General features: G+C 51.9%; 1 protein-coding gene and 1 long non-coding RNA gene across 4 annotated transcripts in view; one reads left to right on the top strand and one right to left on the bottom strand.

The window, feature by feature from the left end:
• The window catches only part of LOC102255076, a 4,929-nt gene extending 3,116 nt beyond the window's left edge, over positions 1-1,813 (top strand). For 2 of the 3 annotated variants that reach the window (XR_313581.2, XR_001362147.1), the window contains 2 exons: positions 526-745; positions 907-1,315. This is a non-coding gene — a long non-coding RNA (uncharacterized LOC102255076). Of the gene's footprint in view, positions 1-525; positions 746-906; positions 1,316-1,524 lie in introns of those variants that run through there. The other variant, XR_313582.2, reaches the window with a different exon arrangement.
• PARK2 (parkin RBR E3 ubiquitin protein ligase) overlaps positions 1-19,433 on the bottom strand; it is a 445,454-nt gene that overhangs the window by 127,224 nt on the left and 298,797 nt on the right. The window lies entirely within an intron of this gene.

Genomic DNA, 19,433 nt, shown 5'->3' with positions numbered 1-19,433 from the left:
CCGCAGCCCTGGGTGCGGGCCGCTCGTGGCTTCCGCGGGGCAGAGCGGGGCGTTCAGGATCAGCTCGCAGCCACCTTTCAGGGGGAAAGACGACAGTGAGGACCCCTTGGCAGTTCCTGTCACGCGTCCCGAAAGGTCTGTCCCACACGATCAACACAACAGGGAAGGTCTGGACCATGGAGAAATGGCAGCACCAAAACGCTTGTCCTCGGGGCTGCAGAGGGGCCTGGGAGCTTTCTGCTAGAGCTTCTGCAAGCGCCCCGCCCCCCACAGAGCGACCTGCGGTGACGCAGCCTCACAGGCCCATCACCCCCACGGGCAGAACCCGGAGTCCCCACCGTGGGACCAACTCCCCCGTTCTCCGCCCGGCCACCAGGCCCCGCCCCACACGGCAGCCCCGCTTTCTGCTCTGAGTTACCACCGGTCACCCCGACCTGCGGGCTGCACGCTGGGCCCCGACTTCACCTGTCGCCTCGCCAGCCTGCGTGGTCATGTCACCCTCCTCCTCCCTCCTCCTTCCCACAGGCCGTCCCCGTTGCAGCACGTTCTCCACTGCTTGCTGCAGAGTTTGTTTTCCTCTCTGATTCCGGAACCTTCCTTGGCGCCGATGTCAGAGGAGTCCTTAGTGGGGTCGGGGCAGCCAGCAATGGCTCCTCGGGTCAGCGGCCGCTGCCCTCCCCCTGCAGCCCCGCATCTTGGAAAACGCAGGCATGGAAAACACACTCATTAACGAGGTGTCCACTACGTAAGTGACTGGATGAGCAGTGTGCTTTGCATTTCATTCCGGGCAGCAAAATGGAAATAGATTACGACCCCAAAATGTTAACTGTTAGCTAAACCCAGGTTGCAGACGGTGAATAATTCCTGGTATAATAACTAAACTAAACTTTTCTTCATTTCTCAAAGTTCACATGACACCAATAATCAGAGGAAAAGCGGAGGATTGACTTCCTAACCAGGCCGGCAAGCCAGTGATGCTGAGCACCGTGTTGGCCTTCATCGGAGAGCGCCTTTCCCGCGGACGCCGTGCGCACCACTAGTTCCTGTGTGAGTGTGAGAATTCGTGTAACACAAATTACCGCTGGAATTCCCATGCTTTGGTGTGCGTTTTGTTCATTTATTTTGACCTAATTCATTAGCCTAAGTTTCCCATGCATTTCATAGCTGTAAATCTTGCTCATTTTGTTGGGAATAAATCTTTGCTATTATATACGCTGACATTGATTAAAATGTATCCATCCTTTCCTTGCTTTTGCTAATAGCTTCCTTGCCCCACCCTTCTTCCTATAAAAGCCTTCCACCTGTACACCCATACTCCCCCCCCACCCCCCCCCCCCCCCCCCCCCCCCCCCCCCGCCCGCCACACACACAGGGCCCTTGTAGTTGCTGGGTGCATGATGCTCGATTCATGAATAAAGCCAATGAGACCCCCAGAGTTATTGGGTTGAATTTTGGGTTTTATCCAGTGAAATCTCATAAGCTTTAAGGTGCTCAGTTCGCTTGTGTGGTCCTTTGTTTGAGCAGCCATGGGTATGCTACTCCAAGCTGAATTCAGCACCAACCCACCACACTGAGAAATGACTCAACCAGCAGGTCATGTGAGTAACTGTCAACAACCCCAGTGTCTGGGCTGCAGGGCTGGGTCCTGACATCAGACAAGGAGAGGCCGGCAGTGACTCATGTGCCAGCTGCATATGCCGCGTGACAGTTCTCACAGGAGAAAACCCCGGCACGCCGTTAATTAGCCACATGCCCGCTTTAAAAACGCTGATGCCAGACGATAAACAACTCTTCAGCTCCTGTAAACATCTAAACCAGCGGTTCTCAACCTTCCTAACGCCGCGACCCTTTCATACAGTTCCTCATGTGGTGGTGACCCCCAATTTCATTGTTACAAATTGAACATAATTAAAGCATAGTGATTCATCACAAAAACAATATGTAATTATAGATGTGTTTTCCGATGGTCTTAGGCGACCCCTGTGAAAGGGTCGTTCGACCCCCAAAGGGGTCGCGACCCACAGGTTGAGAACCGCTGATCTAAACAAAATCGCAATCACTGTAACTAATGTACAGATGTGTTTCTCAGTAATTAGGTATAACAAACATTTTACTTATCTATGCCATGGAATGCGAATATTAATCTCAGAGACATCATAGCACATTCTCAACTTAAAATCCTAAACTTAGACAAGGTCTTTCCTGTGCTAACCCACAAGCAATGTATTTCACAAGCACTCTCGAGCATTTGGCTGATTCCAGAATCACCCAAAATTAAAAACACTGGGAAGTATTCCACTGGATTTCCTCCCCGTCGGCATAACCTCCCAATGTCAACGGGACACACCTTACTTCAAGGATGGAGATCCCTACTGATTAGACCCTTCGTAAGTATCTGCTAACGGAACTGATGAATCACACAGAACCACCATAGAATGCGACCATCACTCACTCCCTGGAAGTATATATAACTCACTGTCCACGCGGCTGGCCTTGGAGGCACCAGTGACAAGAGTGTGAATGAAGGCAAGACAGCCTCTGCCTCCTGGCACGTCCACCGGAGAAGGCACGACAGAAAGCGTGATGGAGACGCCAGGACACCGGCAGGTAGAACCAAGTCCCTGGGTGAGGAGTGTGGCAGCGGGGGGCGGGGGGGGACCCCACAGTCCTCAGGGAAGGCCGCTGTGAGGAAGGGGCTGGGAGCCCCTAAAGAGGGTCGGAGCACGAGCCTCCGGGAGCAGGGAGAGGGTTCCAGACAGAGGGGCAGGGGCTCAAGTCCCGGGGAGGAGGACTCGGGAGGCCTCCAGGCGCGGCCTGGCTGCCGGCGAGAAGGGCTTGGAGGACGGCAGGGACTTCGCAGGGCAGGTCCCGTGGGCGCTGCAGCTGTTTGACTAGCGGGTGAGAAGCCATTCACGGGGTTTGAGCAGAGGAGGGACAGGATCTGACTTAGGTTCTGAGTTGGTCTCTCTGGCGGGGTTGGAATAGCCGCAAAGAGGGAAGGGAGAGCGGGGTCAGGCTGCTGCATAACCAGGCACGAGTCGGGGCAGCTTGGCTGGGGTGGGGCCGGGTCAGGTTCTGGGAAGCCGTGAAGGGAGTGGGCGCAGGATTTGCTGATGGGGAGCATGTCTTAATGAGACATGAGAAAGAAGAGTCTGGGTGACCCCGTGTGCAGGTGATGAGGCCTGAGGCAGAAGAAAGATGGAGCACTTGTGCTTGGACGCAGGAAGTGAGGTTGCCCAGCAGAACCCCGGGGGAAGGCAGGGAGGCAGGCAGAGGGCTGATTGTGGGGTTCAGAGGAGAAGTCGAGTCTCTGGTGATACTTAATCAGTTACGAGCGGATGAGACTCCCCCGGAGGGAGTGTGGGTAGAGAAGATTGGGGGGAAGGGGACCTAGGACCCAGCCCTGGGGGAACCCCACCTTTAGACTGAGGCCTTAGAAACGACTCGAAACTGTGGTAGCACCCAATACCGCAGAGTATCCTAAGACTGATCTTAAGAACGTAGCCGTCAGCAAAGTGGGCTGGCCATCAATGGTGGCTCTGCCAATTGTTTATGTAAATCAAATACCTCAAACACACAAGCATAAATGGATTACACTGCACATTTTGTTCTGCTAGACCCATGGCTTATTATCCCTGCTACTATGGTTCCTATGAGGCTAATTTTAATTGGTGAGCATTCAAAGGTTTAATCCAACAATGACAGTGTTTCCTTCATTCTAAGCAGCACCTTTCCCCGCATTTTCACGCCTCTCATAGCAGGACGTGGCACCGGGGGATGGCACCTTGCAGTTATAACTGGTGGCATTTCCCTTCTGAGATGCCAGTGGCAGCTTAGATCTGAGTAAATTATGTGTATTTCTAAGTAGCAGCTCCTTTTCTGCCCCCCGCTGAGGTAAGACTAGAAGAGGTGGGGTCCCACACAGCTGCCGCCTGGGACGAGTGTCTATTGGGGTGAGGAGCCCCGTGACCCCAGGAAGGAGGGGGCAGCGGCAGGCGGCGCCCCCCCCCCCACACACACCTGCAGGAACCTGGGCTGGGGAGGAAGGCAGACAGGCCTTACACTGCCCAGAGGCTGGCGCTGCCTCCTCCTGCAGACATCTCCCGGGTTTTCACATCCCGAAGAGCAGCCACGGCTCAGTCCCTGCTCGTCCCCAGAACTCAACACACCCCCGAGTGCAGCCTGTGCTCTATGATTTGTAACGATTTAACCCCCGCCCCCACTATCTGGGTGTCAGGACTGGTGCCCCGCCCGGAGCCGGAGCTGTGAAGGTGACTCTCTGGTGACCTCGCAGGAGGAGTGTTATCCCAGCGCCCAGCCCGGCATCCTGGGCCGTCGCCATGGAAACGCAGAGCGAGTGCTCAGATCCTCGCGCGGAAACGGGAAAGCGCACATCAGGGGAACAGCACGCGTGGCATCTGCAGAAGGACAGTGCCCTGTGCGAGGACACCGGCAGCTTAATAACCCGCCCAGGAAAGGCAGAGACAGCGCGAGGCTGCGATTTACTCCCGGCGCGGGGGCGGCGAGGGTCAGGGCGGAGGTACCCAGCAGCCACAATTCACCTCCCTCCTCCCACAGCCCCTGCTCACCGCGCCCTGCTCATCGCACCCCTGCTCACCGCGCCCCTGCTCACTGCCCCTCTGCTGGCTGTGCCCCTGCTCACCACCCCTGCTCACCGCACCCCTGCCTACTGAGCCCCTGCTCTGTGATGTTTCCAGCTCACACATCTAACCAGCTCTTCTCCTAACCCTCCCCCTGCATGAGGCCTGTGTGCCACAGTCCTTGCAAGAATGTCCTCAAGGAATTAAAAAAAACCCAAACTTTTAAAAATGAAGACATAAGACCCTTTGCATCCCCCTGAGGCCATTGGTGAAGAGGTGCTTGCCGCAGTGGAAACACGGAGGGAGGGGTAGCCCTGAAAGTGAACTGAAAATGCATTTGAAACGCAGGGGCTGCGGTGGTCACGGAGGTCGCCGGGGGGCAGGGCCGAGTCCCCCTCTCCTCGGGCTCCGGGGTATGTGCCCTCCGAGAAGGATTCCGAGTCTAAGCAGGTGGCGCCGATAAAGACTACGATCCCACAGCAGCTCGCTTTCTCTCGGGGCTGCGGCATCTCTGAGCCGGTGCCCGGGGCTCTCCGTGCAGATGGGGAGGAGCCACTGCCCAGCGGGGTGCTCAGCAGGGCAGTGGGAACAGAGGCCAGCAGCCCCCACAGAGCAACGTGGACACACACTGTCAGGGCGGCACCGACCGGCACCCCCTGGGCGCAGCAACAGCAGCTGAGAGTGGGAGCTACTGGAATCTCCTGGAGTGTGAGGACGTACCATCAGGGCATCCACGAGTCCCTCAAACAAGGATTTTGCATTTCCTTCTATTATTAACATTTTATTGATGTGCGAGACAGAGAGGAAGGGGAGACGGCCGTGGAGAGGGCCGATGTTTATGTGTTCACAGCACATGCATCCCAGCGCGCCTGGCCCCGCGGCTGCCGGCGAGGCCCACAGGCCTGGCCCTAGGAGGACCCCCCGCCTTTCCAGGGAGGCCCGCGAGGCCGCAGCAGGGGACGCGCCAGGACAGCTGCGTGTGACCCCTCGCAGCCTCGGGGACCTGCGCTCCCGCTGCAGGTCAGGATGTCGGAGGCCTCCCCCCTCTGCAGCCGGTGCGGGTTCCCCTGGGCTCCTCCTGGGCGGCTGCAGTTCAGGTTTGTTTGTGTTTATCACCAACCTAGAGGCCCAGGCAGGACACAGGACCACAAACACTAGGCGCCTGCTGTTTACAAGCAGCCCTTTCCCAGAAGCAACACTGTTTCAGCGTTTGGATTCAAAGCAGCTATTGTTGCCTGTGATAATGATCTCCAGGCACTGGCCTGGTTGGGGGAATCCTAGGGATGCAGCCTCCTTCTACATAACCTTTCTGATCGAGAGATGCAAATGCAGTGACTGACGTGTCCCCGCTGGGAAGGACGCCCCTCTCCTGATGAGAGCGCTCGGCATTTGTGATGATTTAGGCCGACTCGACTCCCGACTCGGAAAAGGACAGGGAACACATCGGAGGAACAGCGCCATTTCCCCGCCGCGGGCTGGTTACCGGGCTCTCATAAGCAAACACATAAATCCGCACAGATCATCGTTCAAAGCCGTTTTAAATCCTCGCAGCACCGGGCGGCACCCCCTTCCTGCCCCTGGTCCCTGGCGTCCTCCTGCGGCCCTTTGAGCCGCTGCCTGAGTGAGGGGTGCCTGCCCTTTTGGTTAATGCACGGAGCGTGCGGCGGGCGCGAGGAGAGTGTAAGTGGCTGCGCTAGTGGACAGCAGCCTGGGAGGAAAGGGCAGTCCACCTCTTGGACCCTTTCCACCGTGGAGGGAGCAGGCTGTCGTCCACTCCACCGCAGGGTTCGGGGAGCCCGCTCCGGCTCAGAGACGCCCTGAAAGGGTTTTGTTTTCTTGTTGGGAAAAATAAAAGGGACCAGCAGCTTCCTTGTGGAAATTTATAAAATTTAAAAAATGGAGATTTTAATGAAACTAGAAAAAACTCACAAAGTGAAAAAATTAAAGCGTGATGTTTCTAAAATTTATCTGCAAATGCCTTTCAGGCACGTGGTGCGTGTCCGTCGACAGGCACTTAAAGATGAGTGTGCGCTTGTGGTCAAAATGCCAACGACGTTTCCTTGCCAGCAGCTGTGCGGATTTATGCACTTGGAGGATCTCCTAGTGACCACGGAAAAGCACTACGCAAGATCGAGTAAGTCTGTCACTGACATTGCTTACCTTTTTTTAAATGCGACTCTTAGAGTCAAATTTTTTGCTTTTTTTCTGATTATCTCTGAACGTATTGTTTAAGAAATACTTTTATATCAACTAGAGGCCCGGTGCACGAAATTCGTGCACTTGGGGGAGGGACGGTTCCCTAGCCTGGCCTGTGCCCTCTCACAGTACGGGAGCCCCGCAGTTGATCTCCCCTAAGAGGTAGGCCCCGCCCACCCATCCAGGGCTCCTTGGTGGATTGCCCCAAAGAGGTAGGCCAGAGCCGGGGGTCCTGCCCCAGCGCATGGAGCCACCAGGACCCACCCTCGAGGCTCCGTGGGGAGCTGCTGGGACCCCCGGCATTGCTGCACAAAGCCGCCGGGTCCATCTCCACGCCGCACACTCAGTGTCAAGTCCCTGCCCACCCGCAGGCAACTGCTGTGCATGCAGCCTCCTGGTGATGGTTACGGTGTGAGGGCGTGACGATCACATAGGAATTTTTTAGTATAGATGGTTACCAGGGCGATACACTTAAAATGACATATGATTTTCGAAAATGCTAGTTTACATACTTATTTTTAAAATTGGACACTCAGGTGACCTTTATCTACATTTTGGTTCAAAATATTTGATGTCTCACTGACCACGTCCTCCATGGAGGACTCACTCGGCCGCTGGGTCCTGGCTGAGACGCCGCTGCGTTAGGACCAGCCTCTGCCCTCCGGTGCCGAGCTCTGCAGGAGGAAGACGCTTGCTTGCGGCAGGATGACGGGCCTCGTCCTGTCTGTTCACCAGAACTTCCTCTCCTCCCGTCCAAAGTGGCAGCCAAGGCCTCGCACCTGCCCCCGAGGGCCTTCTGCTGCAGGGCTGGAGGGAGCCTGCCAAAAAGACGTGGCCCCGGAACCCAGGCAAGAGCCCGTGTTCTCCTGCGGAGGCATCCCCGAAATGGCTTCACCAAAGAGCACTCCCAGCCCCATAAGCTCATGCAGGCCTTTTCAGAGAAGAAGACTAGACATTTTAAAAAGATACACGTGATTCATTGATGAGCTTCCAATCTGCCACCACCGGAGTCGGGCGTGGCCTGGCTGCTGCGCCCAGCTCTTTTCCTTCAGGGGTTCCAACCGTGCAGGCCGTGGGGGTCCCACGCCGGGGGGGGGGGGGGGAGGGGCAAGCAGCAGTGGGTGAGACACATGGACACGCCTGCGCTCCAAGGGTCTACATTTTTCAAAAATATATTTTTATTGATTTCAGAGAGGAAGGGAGAGGGAGAGAGTTAGGAACATCAGTGATGAGAGAGAATCATGCACGCCCCTTACTGATGATGGAGCCTGCAACCTGGGCATGTGCCCTGACCGGGATCGAACCAGGGGCCTCTTGGTGCACTGGCTGACGCAACCACTGCGCCACACTGGCTGGGCACAGGGCCTGCATGTTTGCGGGTGAAACAGTCGATGAAGGAGTGAATGCGAACCCACCGCGTTGCTGCCCTTTCCTGCTCAGCTGCCCACCTGGGCTCCGAGGGCAGTGGACACAGTGTCTGGAGTGCCAGCGTCCGAGGCACAGACACCATGGACAGCGGCCTCGGAGGCTGCACAGTGCTCCCCGTGAGGCACAGCTCTTCCCGAGAGGCACAGAGCTCCCCTCAAGGCATGGAGGCGCCACAGTTTCAGCTCCGGCTTCCAGGGAAGCAGCCCGGCCCAGGGTCGCCAATTCACCGGAGATGCGGCTGCAGAGCGGCTGAGATCGCCAAGGGAGACAGCTTATTGCCTTCCAACTTCATTTCTTTTAGTGCAAAGATGGGATAATCCGTTCTCAGTCGGAGGAAAACCTCATTCAGCTTTCCCCGCCTCCCTGGGAGCTCTCGAGCTGCCTTATTGTTTGTTTGCATCGGAGAGGGAATGAAATCGCCCGCACAAAGGGGGGCCCAATGCCTGCTCCCCCCGGGCTGGCCCACAAGTGACCGCCCTGACATCGGCTTTAATCAGCTGCTTTTCTGACGCCCGCTCTGGGCGCCACCTCCTTCCAGGGCCGCACCTCCATTTCCCGGCGAGTGACCTGCACACACGCGCTTTGCCTCAGCTCGGCCGCCACGAGTCCCACCGCCCCTCGGAAGGGAAAGGTCGCGTTTACCTGTCCGACTGAGGGGCACCCTGCAGGGCTGTCTAAACCGCTGCTTAATGAAAGCTATCATTTCAATGCTGGGAAATCACTGGGTCCTTGCAAACAGCAGGTCACCTGCTCCCCGTCCCAGCATGCACCGAGCCTCCTGGGCTAACGCATTCCCCGGCTCACCTGCTACTTGTCCTCTATATATTTTTTAAAAATATAGTTTCATTGATTTCAGAGAGGAAGGGAGAGGGAGAGAGAGATCAGTGATGAGAGAGATTCCCTGATCAGCTGACTCCTGCACGCCTCACACTAGGGATCGCGCCCGCAACCCGGGCCTGCGCCCTGACTGGGAATCGAGTGCTGACCTCCTGGTTCCTAGGTCCACGCTCAGCCCCTGAGCCACACTGGCCCGGCTCACTATATATTTTAAAATGAGATTAGCTTTAGCATTCCTGGTCATTTATTTTGTCCTTGATTTTAAATATAATGTAGTTCTGGTGACAAAAAAAAATGTTTTTTTGGTAATAAAAATAGGTGCTAAATCTTTAGAACTTGAAAAACACATCAACATATAAAGAAAATGCTTTAAAAAAAAAAAAACAACCCAGCAAATATGGAAGGAAAACCGGTCCTAGCGATTTCTGAAAATCAACGACGTACAATGCCGTTTTAAATGTGTCTTTCTCAGAACAATACCAACACAGATTTTTTTAAAAGATAGATTTCTTATTTTCCTCTTAATTATCTAAAACATAAAATAAAAATCATGGTTTATTTTTTTCTGTAGGGGAGTAGTATTTTATCTTACTAGGTTTCATTTCACAGGAAAATATATGTAACATTACATAGAGGGTATAATATACAGCAGTGATGGCGAACCTTTTGAGCTCGACGTGCCAGCATTTTGAAAAACCCTAACTTAACTCTGGTGCCGTGTCACATATAGAAATTTTTGGATATTTGCAACCATAGTAAAAGAAAGACTTATATTTTTGATATTTATTTCATATATTTTAATGCCATTTAACAAAGAAAAATCAACCAAAAAAATGAGTTCGCGTGTCACCTCTGACACGCATGTCATAGGTTTGCCATCACTGATATACAGGGTAGGGCAAAAGTAGGATTACAGTTGTTGATATGGAAAATAACCTCATAATTAATAAATAATAATGCAAAAACAGAGTCTGTGTGCCGTGCACTCACAGCTGGACACCTGCTTTTGCCCCACGCTGTATGTCACGTGATGGTTTAACACAGGCAACCGAAATTGGCAGGTTTGCGGCACCTTTTGTTTCAAATCTTGGGCAAAAAATACACTCGGCATTGCCTGTCTCTGCTGGAAGATGCACCTAATCATGAGGAACAACAGGGGCTGTGGAGGCTGCGGCTCCAGGGCTCAGGGTCACCTTAAAGTGCGTATCAGAAACGCTTCCATTTCTTTATAGTAAGTGAGCATCGCAGACAACTCGAGCGTTCCAAAGTGTAATCGTCACTGAGCCAGGTCCAGCAGGTTTTCTAGGCCAGACTTAACTTTTTGGAAATTCTTACGTACTTACTCGTAACGAGTGCACAGCTACTAGTATTGCAGGGTGTGTGGCCAACTCCTCACGTTTCAAGTGGATACATATCGGCCTCATCTGCGCACTCGGTGCATAGAAACGGCCCAAGCCCTCCTCCGTTAAAGTGCGTATCAGAAACGCTTCCATTTCTTTATAGGAAGCGAGCATCGCGAACGGCGGGTTTTCTAGGCCAGACGTAACTTTTTGGAAATTCTTACGTACTTACTTGTAACGAGTGCACAGCTACTAGTATTGCATGGTGTGCGGCCAATTCCTCACGTTTCAAATGGATACCTATCGGCCTCATCTGCGCACTCGGTGCATAGAAATGACCCAAGCCCTCCTCCTGCAGGGACGGTGTTTCCCGTGCATCAGAGCGAGAGCAGCCTCCGGCGCTGACTGCCCCCTCGAGAACCAGGAGTCCTTGCCAACGTCCTTGCCCCTCAGGGAAGGACATCCCCCAAGACAGAAAGGGAAAAGGAAAGAACAAACCAAAACACCCCCTCCCCAAACCAACCACTGGGCTACCTGGAGCATTCTAAATGCGGTGCTTAGAAAGAGGGCCGGTCCCCCTACGGCTCCCAGGCACGGGAAGCGGAAAGCGTCTCCGCCTTAAACAGCACCAGGACTCCCGGGGATCAGAGGCCTTTCCATGGCCGGCACTCACCAGCTTGTTGGTTCCATGCTTATCGCTTGTAACATTGGGTTAGGGCAGCGGTTCTCAACCTGTGGGTCGCGACCCCTTTGGCGGTCGAACGACCCTTTCACAGGGGTCGCCTAAGACCATCCTGCATATCAGATATTTACATGACGATTCATAACAGTAGCAACATTACAGTTATGAAGTAGCCACGAAAATAATGTTATGGTTGGGTCACAACATGAGGAACTGTATTTAAAGGGCCAGAAGGTTGAGAACCACTGGGTTAGGGTGTCATTTTTTTTAAAAAGCTCCTGACTACGGGTGATGACGTAACCAGGTCACAGCAGACCCAGCGTCTAATGAATCCGCCTTCAGAAAAATCAAAAACAGTGAGGCACTTAGGGGATGCATTTCACACCCCTTTGCCCTTTTTCTTCTAATTGGGGTAAAACGCACACAGCAGCCGTGCCCTTTGTTATTTTAAAAGCAATTAGCAGATTGCACAAGTGTTATTGCTGTGAACGACTCTGTGCTTCTGCATGTGAGTCAAGTCCCTGCGAATGTCGGTGGTTTTTTATGGAAGAATTTTAGCTGTAGAAAGGATGGCATGTTGCCTTCCCTTAACGCAGACATTTCCGGCGTCACGCTTGTCCCTCACATTCCAGTGATCAGGATGGCGGAGAACTGGAGGCCCACGGCCTTTCCCACCCCCCGTGGATTTCCACGTCCTTGGATTTGGCCGTGACATTTCACACCCTGGCGGGTGCTCTGTGTGCACCCGGGACGCCCTGTGGGCCACTTTGGGGGAGAGATTCTCGGGCAGTGAGTGCCCCTCGGGATGCCCTGTAGGCCGCCCGCCCGCTCCTCCTGCAGCCGGCGCCTTGCGCACCTGTTAGGCCTCAAGCCACAGGGAGAACTCAGGGTGACAGGCACGCGGGCGGAGCAGCAGCACCTCACCCGTGCGGGCGGCATTCCCGTGGCTGGTCCGTTCTATGCTTATACATCAGCGGAACGCTAAAACCACTGGGCAGGGGAAGGTCTCAGTGTTATTTGCAATAATTAGGAAAGATAAGAAAACGGTATCTTTAGAAAAGCTACAGGGAAAACCTGCAGACATTACCCCGTGTTTCTCCTCGGCCTTCCCGTGTGTCGTGCCTGCTTGCTAGTGCCGCACACGTGCTGGTAGCCACCCCAAAGCACCAGGGGCAGTGAGAGTCTAAAAATACTGACTCCAGCCTTCCGGTTAATTCCGGGGGGGAGGGGGCAGGGAAGGTGCTGCGCTACCTGCTTAAAAGCAGCCCTGGGAAGGCGGTTCCCTGTTAGCCACATACTTTCATGTCAGCAGTAACACGGGAAGTGGTCAGCGTAGTGACTGTATGGTCGTAAGAGAAAGATGGGGATTGATTCTGAGGGTCATTCCCGCAACAGGCAATCAGGTACCTCCCTGTCGTGTGTTAGGGACACGCCCGTGCGGTGCGGAGCGAGAGCCAGAATCACTAGACCCGGGGGCCCCGGGGAGTTAATGCCAAGTCCTTCTCGGCGAGGGGAGCTCCGCGCTTGGGGATTTAGGCGCCATACGGGCCGCACACGGGCATATGGACGGCTCCGGCTCCGGCGGCTCTGCCTCCAAGAGCTGCTTTTACATTTTCAACAGAACAAATACGCTAAACAGGTGCTTGCAAATGTCACTCTGAACAGCAGTCGCTTAATGAGCATGAACATTCGCCGTGCTGAGTAGTGTTGCTGGAATATGAGTGGAATCGGGATATTTCACATGTGGGATGTTTATCTATATGTGTGTAGGTGGTTTTGAGTTTAGTGAGAATTTGATCCTTTCACTCTTGCTGAAGTCGGTCCCAGTTTCAGGATCTCACCACTCTGCAGTGTGAGGCCGCAGTCCCTTAGCCTCCGGCTGCAGCTTTTTATTTTCTTTGTTTACCGAGGCAAGGGCTCTCCTGCAGGATTTGAACTAACAAACCAGAAAGGAGTCCGCTGGATACCGACCTTTACATGTTTATAGATTAGAAGTCCTCCTTCAAAGCTAACACTCTTCTCTGAACGTCTAAACTTAGAAAATGGTTAAATGAATACTCCACAGTTCATTTCGGGAATCCTGTGCCCTCATTCAGTGGCAGGATATTTGTAAGGTGCCTAGAATTGTGCCTGGCATTTGTAATAAAAAGAGTATGTTTCAAGCCATAAATAGGATTGTTCCAAATAATATAGAAAATTCTATTAATAGACTGTTCAGTGAAAAAATGTGAAATTGTGCATAGAGCATACATGAACTATATTTTTAAAAGTTTATAAAGTAAAACAATTTATAAATTAATGTCTGATGGTAAAACCTAGATGACATTTGTTTTTTATTCTACTCTGGTATTTTTATATTTTTCTTTTATGGAATTATAAATTTGAAATAAATTAAATATTCTAAATATTATAAGTAATATTATTTTTATTTCCCAATTACTTAGGTTTGTTGAACATTTTTTAGAGTAAAAAAGAGAAAAACAATATAAAATCGGAGAATTCTGTGGGTTGCTCCTGGATTGGGAAGTGCACCATCTGACCATTCTTTCAACAAACACTAAGCTAAGTTTTCAAGCTAAGTGTACTAACAACAGCTCCGTCCAAAGAGCTCTTCCTGTGTTTTAGTTTTAAGAATGGATTATCTCATTCACCCTTTAGAACTACCTTGGAGGCAGATGATAATTTCATTGTGAAGGAACAATGAGGTCTGTGAGGGATGCAGTGAATGTCCCAAGTGCCTCGGGAAGGGCTGGGGTCGGTCTGCGGAGCCCACTCAGCCAGGGGTGCTGCACCCCCCGCCCCCCATCCACGGCCCACGATCGGTCCATCTCTGCCCTCAACAAAGTGATCACGCTGAAGCTGTGCCTTCCAGAACTTCCAGAGAGAACGCAAACGCCGCACGTCTGCACCATCCAACGCGGCACCACCAGCCCCTGGTGGCTCCTGTCCACAGCGATGGATTTTAAATTTTACGCAATGAACTAATTTACATTTATATTTAAATGGCTAAGTGTGACTAGTGGCTACACTATTGGGCAACTCGGTTCTAAAGCTGAGACAGATAGAAAGTGGCGTTTATCAACCCACATTCTAAGGGCAAATCATATGTTTCAAAAATGAAACAGTAACCCCAGTCCTCGTGGGAAGGGTGATGGTGGCTACGGCGGCGATGTGTGTAAACTGCCGGCTGGAAATAAGCATCTCTCCCAGCCCACCGGCTGCTTCCTCCATGGCCCCACGCTGTAAGGCGCCAGGCGGGCACCCACCCCGGTGGACTCGGGGACGCCGCCCGGAGTAAGCCCTTGGGGAAATTCTAACCTCGCTCTAAGTCAGAGGTTCTCAACCTTCTGGCCCTTTAAATACAGTTCCTCATGTTGTGACCCAACCATAAAATTATTTTCGTGGCTACTTCATAACTGTAATGTTGCTACTGTGATGAATCGTCATGTAAATATCTGATATGCAGGATGGTCTTAGGCGACCCCTGTGAAAGGGTCGTTCAACTGCCAAAGGGGTCGCGACACACAGGTTGAGAACCGCTGCCCTAAGCGTACTAACGCTACATTTTAAAAGTAGGATTGTGGGCCAGTGAGGCATTTGTTTCGATTAATATTAAATCACAACAATCATTTGAATAAAAAGCAGAGACTAGAAAATCCTTAACATGAGAAGCCAAATACTTTCCTGTTATGTCTAAGAAAATTATTGTATTTGATTTGCTCTCTCCATCAAATGTCAAAGTTTCTTTTAAAATGATCTCAGGAGGAGAAGCTCTAAGATGATGTTTACGGATGAATAAAAATCACTCTACAAACACAAATTGCCAAGATAGCCTGAATCTCTTTGGGACAAAGTGCTACATAAAGAAACGATCTTGTAGAGAAGCAAATAGAGGAGGAAAGTTACTCCTTCTGAGTGAGCGGCTGTCCCGCGACGCAGCCAGGACTTCGCGGAGATGATTAGATAGATCCCCGTCAGCGTCCGGGTGGACCCCTGGTTAAACGGTCCCCATGCCTCAGGGTGGCCCAGGCTCGAATACTGTGTTTACATGGATTTTCAACTAAAGGGGACACGTACTGAGATGATTCAAATCACAACACTTGCAAGAAAGACAGGAATAACTTCCCATAAAAATTTTCCAATTGTTCAATTCCTTCATCCTTAAAAAAAAAAGACAAACAAAAACCACACACACACAACCTAGATCAGTGGTCGGCAAACTGCAGCTCGCGAGCCACATGTGGCTCTTTGGCCCCTTGAGTGTGGCCACGAAGTTTCAATCGCACTGTACGTGCGCACGTGGCATTTTGTGGAAGAGCCACACTCAAGGGGCCGCAGTTTGCCAGCCACTGACCTAGATAATCTTATTTTACCTTTAAAATTAAAATAAGAGCTATGTATCTTGGCTCCTCATATTTAATATACTCCACTTCAGGCTAAGAATATAGATGGTGTGTGTGTGCACACGTGTGCATGTGTGTGTCCAGTTTTAGGAGAACTGAAGCACCCGGGAACGATTTCTCACGCAGGCTCCTCCTGCGGCTCTAACCACAGGCCACTTCTGTGTGCTGCTCCCGGTGAGCCTGCCAACAGGCCGAGCCACTGCCGGCCACCTGGCTCCATCTGCTTGAGTCAGAACAAGAAATAGGACATATCGCTCTCTCTTCACCCCCCCTTCTATCTATCTGTCTATCTCTCCCCCACTATATCTATCTATTTATCTATCTATCTATCTATCTTCTATCTATCTATCTCTGTCTATGTGCTGCTCCCGGTGAGCCTGCCAACAGGCCGAGCCACTGCCGGCCACCTGGCTCCATCTGCTTGAGTCAGAACAAGAAATAGGACATATCGCTCTCTCTTCACCCCCCCTCCCCTTCTATCTATCTGTCTATCTCTCCCCCACTATATCTATCTATTTATCTATCTTCTTTCTATCTATCTATCTATCTATCTATCTATCTATCTATCTATCTATCTCTGTCTCTCTTTCTTGGCAGGACTTTTCTCATCCGGCAATAGGCCTGCAGAAAATATACTTCTAATTCCCATTGTCTAAAACAGATACAAGATGGGAAATTTCAAAAAAAAACCTATCGTTCAGGACACTTAAAAAAATAGACTCAGGTAAAGGTAGTCAAATCCTGTGCCTCTCCCTGTCTTGTCTGTTTAGATGGGAGACATGACAATGTAGACAGCAGAACATTTAGAAGGTGAAGCGTAGCAATCAAATCAGCGTCACAGCAGCAGAGAACAGATGCTGAGGGCAGAGTCACTTGGCAGTGAGCTTCGGACGTGGGCCCAGGTGAATGGATTTCCTGTGACAAACAATATGGAGTCACCATGGATACCCGAAATGATTGTGAAAATAAGATCACTGGTGACTACATTATTCTAATAGAACCGATAGGACGAGTCAGGTGACTTGGGGGAGGGCCTTGGTTAGGATGCTGGCATACTGCTCCTGGATCACAGTGTCTTGGCTCTTAATATTTGAAGAACATCTATGAAAACTTTCCAACAAGGATTGAAATTCATTCTTACGACGCAGTCAATAGTTCCCCCTGAAAATCTGCCAACTGTTCAATCCTTCATCCTTTAGGGCATTTATGGCATCCGTTTACGACATTTCTGAAATGTGTCCATTCAGATTCTCCAAGAGCTGTGGAATGATGCAAGCTTACGATTTCCCTACAGTTAATTCCATTTCTCATCAGGACTAATTCGAAGGTTTGTTCTCCTTTGGACTACAACTCAGTTCAATGTGTCCATTCAGATTCTCCAAGAGCTGTGGAATGACTGCAAGCTTACGATTTCCCTACAATTAATTCCATTTCTCATCAGGACTAATTAGAAGGTTTGTTTTCCTTTGGACTACAACTCAGTTTCTACTGGGTTTGCTTCCTTATGGATCCAGGTTCTTCCAGGAGAAACAGCACAGATGAGCTCCCTCCTCTTTCCCTTGCTCGGACTTCCGAAATCTCAGGATGAACACCACAGACTCTCCCAGGCCTCCAGCAGAGCCACTCCTCTGCAGACTAACCTTACACACCTCCCCAGCTCCTCCCAGGCCCCGCCGCCCACCCCAGCCCGCTCCCCGCACCTGCGCACACAGGCATCGCTCTCAGGGGAGGCGCGGGCTTGCAGGGCAGGCATCCATCAGATCACAGCCACATAAGACCCCGACCACTGAGAAGGGAACACAAGGCCAGCTTCTCGCTCACCTCACACCCACCAACTACTGCGCGGAGGAGCCGGGCGAGGAGCGCGCTGCGGGGACGCAAACACGGCTGTCAGATGCCCGAGGGGAAGCCTCCAGCAGAGCCACTCCTCTGCAGACTAACCTTACACACCTCCCCAGCTCCTCCCAGGCCCCGCCGCCCACCCCAGCCCGCTCCCCGCACCTGCGCACACAGGCATCGCTCTCAGGGGAGGCGCGGGCTTGCAGGGCAGGCATCCATCAGATCACAGCCACATAAGACCCCGACCACTGAGAAGGGAACACAAGGCCAGCTTCTCGCTCACCTCACACCCACCAACTACTGCGCGGAGGAGCCGGGCGAGGAGCGCGCTGCGGGGACGCAAACACGGCTGTCAGATGCCCGAGGGGAAGCAGGGGTGCCCTTGGGGTTGGCTGTGGCTCTGAAACACGCCCGTGCTCCCGTCTCTGAAACCGGCACCTGTCAACTCCCGAGCGCTCCCGTGTCTCTGCGGCAGGACGGCGGTGCCTAGTTGCAGGGGTGCCCTTGGGGTTGGCTGTGGCTCTGAAACACACGTCAGTGCTCCTGTCTCTGAAACCGGCACCTGTCAACTCCCGAGCGCCCCCGTGTCTCTGCGGCAGGATGGCGGTGCCTAGTTGCCCACCCCCCCATGTCTTTGTTGGCCCGTCATAGGCACCGGGGAGCACACGCCCTGCCTGCCCTGGTGCGCCGGAGGCTTCGGGCCACGCTGCGAGCCGGTGCCCTGCTCGGTGCACAGGGCAGGGTCCTGGCACGAAGACACACTCACCAGAGGTCGGATGCTTCTGCCTCTGGCAGGTGGAGGGGCTCTGGGACGACAACACGCCGCCCCCCACGCACAGACACAGATCATCTTTGTGGGACCAGAGGCCGGGGTGAGGGCGGGGGCTGGAGGAAGGTGGTCAGAAGGTACCAGCTTCCAGGGGTAAGATGGTAAGTGCTGGGGTGTGATGGCGTGTGGTGGCCACAGTTCACAGGCTGTGTGATGGGTGTGGCAGTTGTTAGGACAGAAAACCCTAGGAGTCCGCCTCACATGAAAACAATGTTCTTTTGCTGCTTTTTTTTTATTGTAGCCATGTGAGCCGCATGCTGACTGAACTGCTGTGGCAATCACTTCACACCTACGCGAGGCAGACCATCACCCTGCACACCTGGACCTCACATAGTGATGCCCGTCAGTTTCATCCCAACAAAGCCGGGAAAGACTGAGCATTGAATCCATCACCAGAGACCCTGTAGATTTGGCAAGGTTTCTCATTTTTTAAAAATATCAATTGTTGTTGTTGTTTTAATTAAAGAAGAAATGACAGTACAACATGATTTTGAGTGCCCGTCTTAAAGCTCGACCCACAGCGCAGTGCCATGCTCACCCCGTCACGGTGACGCACGCTTTGGCCTGGCCAGCACTGCGGGCAGGGGCTAAGGTTTAACAAAGGAAATCATGTTTCAGGTTTTTTTTTAATGTGTAGACAACAAGGTGGAAGCTAAAAATGACATATTTTTATGTAAAGTTTTTCAATTCTTTGATTTTTAATAAAGTTTGGAAACCAAAAAAAAAAAATGTGATTTTTGACTTCACTGTGTGTGTGTTGAATAAAATTAAGGACTTTAGCTGAGAAAGTATAAAATGGAGATATCCCTTGAGATAGGACTGATTTGCAAAAGTCCACTTCATTAGAATCTACACTGTGGAGTGGAGTGAAGTATTTTCTTCAGAATTCACTTTTACGGATTTAGAATATATTAATATATGTTAGGATAATAGGGTTTTCTACAGGAACAGCAACACATGGCTAATGTCTCCCTTAGTGCCAATATTCCAGCCACAGCCAGCTCTCCTGGCTAAAACTGGAAAGGCAAATACACACAGAGGGCGCTAAAATTCTAAAACGAAGCAGTGGTTATGTACTTGTTGTTGGAAAATAAATTTTAAAAAGGCTCTGGACCAGTCTTGCATGTGGCACAGTGATACTAGATTGGGGGGGGGGACCAGAGAGATAAACCAAAGAACTTATATACTTACATGCATAGCCCAGTGGTTGGCAAACTGCGGCTCGTGAGCCACATGCGGCTCTTTGGCCCCTTGAGTGTGGCTCTTCCACAAAATACC

Source organism: Myotis brandtii, unplaced genomic scaffold (assembly GCF_000412655.1).
Source record: "Myotis brandtii unplaced genomic scaffold, ASM41265v1 scaffold229, whole genome shotgun sequence".
Classification (NCBI taxonomy): Eukaryota; Metazoa; Chordata; class Mammalia; order Chiroptera; family Vespertilionidae; genus Myotis; species Myotis brandtii.
Note: the sequence above shows the minus strand (reverse complement) of the source record. Positions and strands in the feature narration are given on the sequence as shown.